The sequence below is a fragment of the Syngnathus floridae genome, chromosome 15 (assembly GCF_059516105.1).
Source record: "Syngnathus floridae isolate MCC-2025c chromosome 15, RoL_Sflo_1.0, whole genome shotgun sequence".
NCBI classification, from domain to species: domain Eukaryota; kingdom Metazoa; phylum Chordata; class Actinopteri; order Syngnathiformes; family Syngnathidae; genus Syngnathus; species Syngnathus floridae.
Window position 1 is genome coordinate 7710480 of NC_142427.1, and position 7932 is coordinate 7718411.

General features: G+C 40.4%; 1 long non-coding RNA gene across 1 annotated transcript; it reads right to left on the reverse strand.

Moving 5' to 3' along the window:
• Positions 1–570: 570 nt before the first annotated feature.
• Positions 571–5519, reverse strand: LOC148386257 (uncharacterized). Its single transcript, XR_015863014.1, has 3 exons — positions 5310–5519; positions 5120–5215; positions 571–1557 (listed from the first exon to the last, which is right to left on the reverse strand). It is a non-coding gene; the product is annotated as an uncharacterized LOC148386257 (long non-coding RNA).
• Between the last annotated feature and the right edge of the window lie 2413 nt (positions 5520–7932).

Sequence of the window (7932 nt, forward strand, 5' to 3'; positions counted from 1 at the left end):
CGTGTGTTGTCCACTCCCTCCTGCGCTCCTATTGGCTGCGCATACCTGTACGCACGCACGGCGGCCGCAGGGACTTCCTCCCCGACGCACATGAGCAAAACAAGGTCGTGCATGTTTTGATCACGTCATATGCAGTGATGGGAAAATCCCCCAAATACATGCAAAATATTCTGCACGACGCCTTAGTTGTCATAAGACCAAATGAACATCTGATTCTCAATTTTCCAAAATCTCAAAATGAAAATTTACAGAAGTATATAACAAATATGGAGACACAAAGATGTCAGTCTGCATTTCTGACAGTTTTGATACTAAATAGAATTGCAGCCTGTGGCATCCGTTGCACATAGTAACCTCAGTGCAGACCACAACCTTCGTAAGTCATTTACTATCTGAGTGAGTTTACTTCCTGGAAAATGTCACCAATGGTGTCACAATGCTTTATTGAGTTTTCAGTATCATTTTCAAACAGAGGAGAATTTACTTTAGGTGAAATAAATTTGTATCACCCTCACATTGACATCAATTCTGAAAGAAGACACTGGAATGGAAAAGGAAAGGAAATCCCCACCCAAACACAGCCCCTCACCCACATTTCGGGGACTCTCAAGTCTGCCCCATTTTCATTTTCTACACAGCTCCGCCAGACCCCCAACAGAATTTGCGTTCCCTTTTATGCAGGATTCATTTGCATAAAGGAAATGAGCTGCCAAAGGGTAAAGGGGGGCACATCATGTTTTCTCGCACCTTGCACATGGCGGTGCATCCCAAACATAGAAGCGAGCCGTGCATTTGGACTCTTAATAATTATAACAATTATAGAAAGCATCAATACTCTTCACAACAGTGTTCCTTTGTCCTTTTTGTTGAGCCACATTGGACAAGGCTACTTTAGTGCAAATGCCATATAATCAGGAAAAACAACCTTTCAAAACAACCTTTCAAAACAGGTTTGTACGTCTGCACTTCCCTATCACTGCATCCAAGCAAACTCCTTGCAGCTCCATCATTTTCAGCCAAGATGAGTCATCCCGATAATAGAATCGCACTGTCCGTCTCTCTGTAATGGAATCAAAATGACCATTTAGCAAAGGTAGGCCTGGCCAGGGCTATTCAATGCACACCACTGAAATCTCATTTGGGGAAAGGTATCTAACCCCAGCTGATATTATTGTCCAAGTTAAAGAAATGCAAGGATGCAGATGGACAATACTGTAAAATAAAATAAAATAAAATAAAATAAAACAAATTGTTCCCAGGTTACGCTGTGTTCATCCACCCAGAGGATGGATATCGGGTTCTTTTGCAACTTGTCACTTGGTCTGTCTCAACTTAGGCTATTAATAGCAGTTGTCAACCTCCAGGCAGTCCTCCTTCCTCCTCTTCAAGCCCTTCTGTCTTCGTCAGACACGGCTCATTTGATGCATCTTCCTCACCAATTAACTCCTGCAGAAAGAGCTGTCAACACGTCTCAGAACTTTGGCCTTTGAAGCCACCGTACAGCTGCTGGAGTCAACTTCCAGATGGAGCAGTGATGACGCAAGTTAGTGGGTGACCCTGGGGGGGCAGATGTAAAAATATTTTAAAAAAATGTCCTTTCATTTAAATCAACACATGGAGAAGAAAAAAAATCATTCAGAACATTTAAAAGCAGTTATTCTCTTTTATTTGGCCAGAAGTGCCTTAATTATTTGTTACACCACATTAAACACGATTGAACCTTTTTTGTATTAGTACAAAAAGTTTTTCTTCCGTTCTAGCCTTCATCTGACTGAGAAAAGCTATTATTAAAAACCATAATACAAAGTTTGAGCCTGCAGCAGCATAGTCCATGCTCACTCATCAAAAGTCACTTGTGATCATTTTCACCAGCTTGATAATCACCTCCAAGGACAGCCTGGCTCATTTAAATGGCCTTTTATGTAAATGAGCAACGTGCACATTTGTCCCCATCACAGGAGACAGAGCGCAACAAAGGGAGCGGCCACGTTTGGTCAGACACTTCCAATTACTAATCAGTGACCTGGGAAATAGACTCACTGGCGGCGGCTGATGGCTGCAAGCCGAGAGACGGGGGACGGGAGCAGGTGGTGTGCAAAACTAGGCTGTCGTCGAGCCGCAAAAAAACATACTTTGAAGGGCCATGAATGTTGGTTGCTTGAAAAATTTCACTGCTTGACACCACAAGAAATCAAGAAAAATGTTTTTGTGCAAAACTTTGCAATTTATATATGATATAAATCCTGACCAAACGTTCCTCGGCCTTAATGAATACAGATAAAGTCGAAGTAAGCTTCCCTCATGAATCCCAAATGCGAATCAAACAGGCAGCGGCAAGGCCAGCCGAGCGAGCGAGCGAGCGAGCGAGCGAGCGAGCGAGCGAGTGAGCGAACGCATAAACATAAAACAAGTTAGATGCGTGCGCTCGCTGTATGACCCAACATTTGTAACTGCACTAAACCCAATTTAGGTGTCGGCAGTAAATAGTTCTTATTATATTTATATATCTATACATAGTGTTTTTTTTCTTTATTGTTTTGTTTGTGTATTATTAAAATAAACCAATGATTTTAGAGAGCCTAAATGTTTATCTGCCGATAATATGTATAACAAATTGTCTCTGTGGCAATATATTGCATCATTTCTATCGACCTATTTGTGCTTGCAAAAGATGCGAGAGCATCAGACTTAGCTAATTATAATCTTGAGCATTGGTCTTGTTTAATATTGACGAAGAAATGAATTCCTTTTTTAAGTCGATTCTGAGATGGATGTGATGCCATATAGCAGGGGTGTCAAACTTATTTTTTTCGTAGGCCACATTGTAGTCATAGCTTCTTTCATTTTTAGAGTAGACCTCACAGATATGAAGGATGGTTGTGAATTGTGCCACAACAATTGGGATTAGCAAGCGCATGTAAAATGAGATCTTCGCCAAATGAGTATTAATCTCACTGGCGCATGAATGACAAACTTGTTATGTTTCCGCAGGCATGTTAAGCAACACATGGCCGCTGTGCAAATGACCCACGCCCGCCCACATATTTACAGTGCTGATGAAATACCCACATTTATATTTTTCAACTGGAGGCTATTGTTGAGGGAATTTAGCATAGGTGTTAAAAGTTGGGCTTTTGGTGCTCTGCTCACGTCCGTGAGGGCTGTGCTGTGCAGTGATGCATCGAAGCCCTGGAGAAAAGCCGCTGCCCACGTTTCAGACTTGAAATAAAACACTGGCCTGATTATTCAGCTCTCTTCTCAGCAAAGGCTTGCTTGACATTGGCACACATGGATGGATGCGTGCATGGCCTTGATGTAAAGCCCAACCTAGTCCAGTCCAACCAAAATGGAATTCAACATATACCGTATTTTCCGCACTATAAGGCGCACCTAAAAACCTCAAATTTTCTCAAAAGCCGACAGTGCGCCTTATAATCCGGTGCGTCTTATATATGGACCAATATGGATTCATGGATGAGGACAAATTTATTAAAGTAAGCTTTACGTGTTTATTTTGTGTGTTGTGTGATATTAACTTTGAGCAACGTTGAGTTATTGATATATTGTTTTTCGAGTGTTACTATATTGTGATTGCATTAACGTTTGAGCAACGTTGAGGTATTTATTCTATGCGCCTTATAATCCGGTGCGCCTTATATATGGACAAAGTTTTAAAATGGGCCATTCATTGAAGGTGCGCCTTATAATCCGGTGCGCTTTATAGTGCGGAAAATACGGTACTCAATGACTCAAAAAAGAGAATTAGGACCTCACTTACTATAATGTTCCTCAACCAGGCTTAAATTTGAAAATTGAATTAAATATTAAAGTTATTTTGAGGTCGTCTATTGCTACTTGAAACCTTCCCGTAATTTGCATGCTTTCAAACGTAGGGGCGATTTTTGAATTAGCTTTATTAAAAACTTTAATAAACCGCTCGGGAATATCAGGTCGGCCTGACTTAGTATTTGACTAACAAATGACAGCAAGCAGGGATGGAATCAAGGTCAAGATAGCACAGAGTGGCTATGTGCTATGGTGGTTAGACTGAGAAAAAAAAATACTGGGGGTTAAGGAAGTGATTTTGAATACCCAAACTAGTCGACGCCTGAATTATGAAGGCAGTGTTGTAATTAGTCCAAACTGTGTCACATGGCATGTGCTCACTTTTTATGTTTACCTTCGAGATCAAATAAACAAGAAAAAGCATGGAGACGAAATAAAAATGAAACATAAACTGCGTGAAGTTGTTAAATGATAATGGCTGCATTAACACACTCTTAGATTTCCTTTGTGGATGTGTCATGGAACATTTGAGGGGCGCCCTCAACCTCTCTGTCACACAGGTGGCGGAGACACTGGATGACATAGCAGCTGTCTTTGACAGGAAGCCACAAAGTGACTGTTTGGGGAAAAAGGAAGCCCCAAATAAACGCTGGCTAGAATTCCTTATTTATATTTTTAATGACTTTCCAGTGTGGTCCTTGCTGACTCAGGTTTACTTTAACTTTCCATCTATTAGAATCATTTCAAAACTCCACGACCGGAGTTGTTTTGGTTTGAAACAATAATGGAGGTGGTCATTAAGTATTAATCAGCATGTATTCATTTGGGCTGAAAGCTCTTTGTCACTAACTGAGAGGGATACCAAGCATGCATGGTGCTGTCCAAATGAGGGAATTAAAATATCATCTTTCACTGACAGCACTGACACTGCATTGTGTGGCAGGGTTACAAGTTCATGGTACAAGTAGGACGGCCCAGAGTTGTGTATTAGTGTGTGTCCTCATTCTAAAGGCAATGGAATAAATAACTCAAGCTTAAGTTTTTGCAAAAGAGATATTGAATATTGCGATTCAGTTTACTCATGCACAAGTGTCATCTTCAAATTAATTTAAAATAAGGATATTAGGCCATTAAGAGGGCAACCCTGTTTCGTATATGTGAGCCGGCCAGCCGGCCCCCCACCCTGCTGGTCCAATGGCAAGTCCAGATTCTATTACCATGACAACTTGCGTTTGGAGATCAGGTTCTAAAGAAGTGGCTGCAGACTGCCAAGCACATCTGAGCCCCCCAGAAGAGAGCATTAATTCTATTTTCCCTTATGGAGACAGCTTACCTTTTGGCTTTGGAGTAAAGGTGTTTCAAACAGAGTATTCCCGCAGCCTGATTCCAGCTGTCACCTCAAGTGGCTTCAGATCTTCAGCCAACTGAGCTGCAATGTCATAAAAAAGATCACCGTAAGAGTGGGGAAGGACATTTTCATTGACATAAGATTCACTTGGTGTTTCCTTTTTTTAATTTCTTACCATCAGGGTTGAGGATCTTTGCGGTGATTTTCAAGTGGGAGGCCCAAATGTAGGGAAGCAGGGTGGCAAGGTCAAGGAGAAGAAGTAATCTTGAAAAAAAAATATTTATAATATATATATATTTTTTTTTTAATACATCAATAAATATAACATAATATAATATGATGTGATATATATAATATAATGTAATATAATATAATATAAATAAAGAGAAAAAACATTTATTTTCAAAAGAAGAGCAAACAAGATACTGGGGTGAGTCAAAATATGAAATGACCAAAGCCCCAAAACAAGGTTAAAAAAAGCAAGGAATGAAAAAGAACAGGATTACCAAGATGACCCAGAGTGTATTTTTCCATTTGATCAATCTATTTCTCGCTAAATTGACCATTGCATTTGGGGGTCAGACTAAATCATGTGAGCATCCATTAGACACGACTTTGTGTCAAGAGTGGCGCGTCTCCTTTCACCTCCATCCCATTAGAGTAGCTCGCATTTTTTATTCAACCTCAGCCCTTTTCCTAATCTTGCAAATGTGTTAACAGTCTAAGCCTCCACGTTTCCCCAGCTCCTCCATTATATCAGGGCCACAGGTGGTCCTTCCAACTCCTAACCCAGATAGATCTGTCTCCAAATGAGATCAACAGCAGCCAGCTTGGTTCTGCAGGTGCAGTGACACCATCATCCCCAAAGCTGCTAAATATGAGCATAGGTCTTTAGTGTCTTTTACTCTCAGAGGATTATTTAAACGACCCAATTATCCCTGAGCGCTATGAGAGCTGACCCACACTGGCCTCCGGTCCCAGGCGGGTGAGAAGAAGTGGGTCTCATTACGACAAGCTGACAATGTGCTAGTCTAAGAATAAAAGAATAGATGGGAAAAGGTTGAAAAGAAATGTGGAATGAAATCCAATTGTTACAGCTAAATGGAGTTATTTGAGCCCATCGTTCTTCAAAATGATAACACGAGGAGTAGCAAGAGGAGGAGGGAGAACTGACTCACCATGCCAGTGGGGGAGCATAGAGAGAAGAACCAAATCATCTGGAGCCTTATTGAGTATTTCCTCCATTTGATGTCATTATCGCCGCAGCGATCGTCATTACGGTATTTTCCGAGGCTACACATTAAGCTCGGTGGATGAGAGGTCACACCAGGTTGTGTACAAAAACAAGCATGCATTTTTTTTTTTAGTTTGCACCAAGAAAAAAGCCGCTGTCGTCCAAGTGATGCCATCTTAGTAATCAATAAATTTCTCCAAAGAAATACTTCACATGGAAAAAAAAGAAGACAGCACGTTGTATGGGTTGCATTGATGTCATTTCTATGCTTTTATTTTTTTCATTATTATTAGAAACGACTCAACCCTAGTAGTACTGTTTTTGCCTTGAACGTGGCATGCATACAAAATCCGAGTCAAAGTGTCCATCTGTTAGTGCCCGATAGTGATGATATTTAGAAGGAATAGCTATTTAATATTCACAAGATACAGTACGTACATTCAAATGAGTAGAATCCAGCATCCTCAAGGAAAACAATGCGACATTAAAAGTAGAACTTCAAAAGAAAACATTGTAATCAAATGAATACGCCCCACTTGTTAAATTATGATTGCTTGATTGTTAATCTTAGGCACGTTGTAGATTGGTGAGGCGTTATGGGAAGCCAGGAGGAGGCCTAACTCACCTCTTCCTGCCTTCATTTATATCAAGATAATGTTGGCGTGAACAAAAGCACAACGCTTTCCTACTCACTCTGTCATCCAAAAAGTAAAAAAAAAAAAAAATTAAAAAAAAGAAAAATTAAGAAACATTTCTACAAAGGTTACTTCTTCTCGTTTTGAAGTGATATGTAATAAACTAAAGGGAACTCAGCTAGGAGCCCATTTGGAGATTCTCGCGGCTGTGGATTTCTTTGGCATAAACAATTTTCTTACAACTGAAGATTTTTTTTTCTAATCTGAAATGAAAAACAACCACCCCAAAATCTGCCCTGTGGAGAACGAGAAAAAAAGTGCATGATACTGTCTGCATTTGGCTAACAAACTCCTCTCACTCCAGTCACGTGATTGAACCTCCTCTCCTGCAAATATCTTCATAAAAGGAGCTATCCCATCATCCAATTTCTTCTTCTGTTTCTGACGACTGTCCTTTCTTTTTAATTTCAAGAGTGTTTACTCTGCTATACACAACGTCTTGTGTACGGTTAATCGTGGCCCCGCTTGGTCTGACATCAGGACTATCAAACTTTCAGGTACACGTCGTAAAATGACAATAAATTAAAGTCTGTGGATAAAACTAAAGACCTTTAAGAGATTCAAGTCTTTTTTTCGTTCCCATGATACGACATTAGTTGCTTTTTCTTAATTGACTGAGAAGTCCCTTGAGGATACTGCACTTGAATAAAGTTAGGAGAGAAACACACTAATAGAAGTTTTCCCTCATCTGTAATCCTAATCCCCGTTCTTTGCCATGCCAAGGCATCACGTTTATCTGGCACGAGACACTGATTAAACCTTGGAACAAAAGCCCCCCCCAAAAATATATATATATTATGGTAGTCTCTGTGTCAGTTATCTGGAAAGGAAAGAAAATAGTGACACAGCCCCCCCCCCCCCCCCCCCCT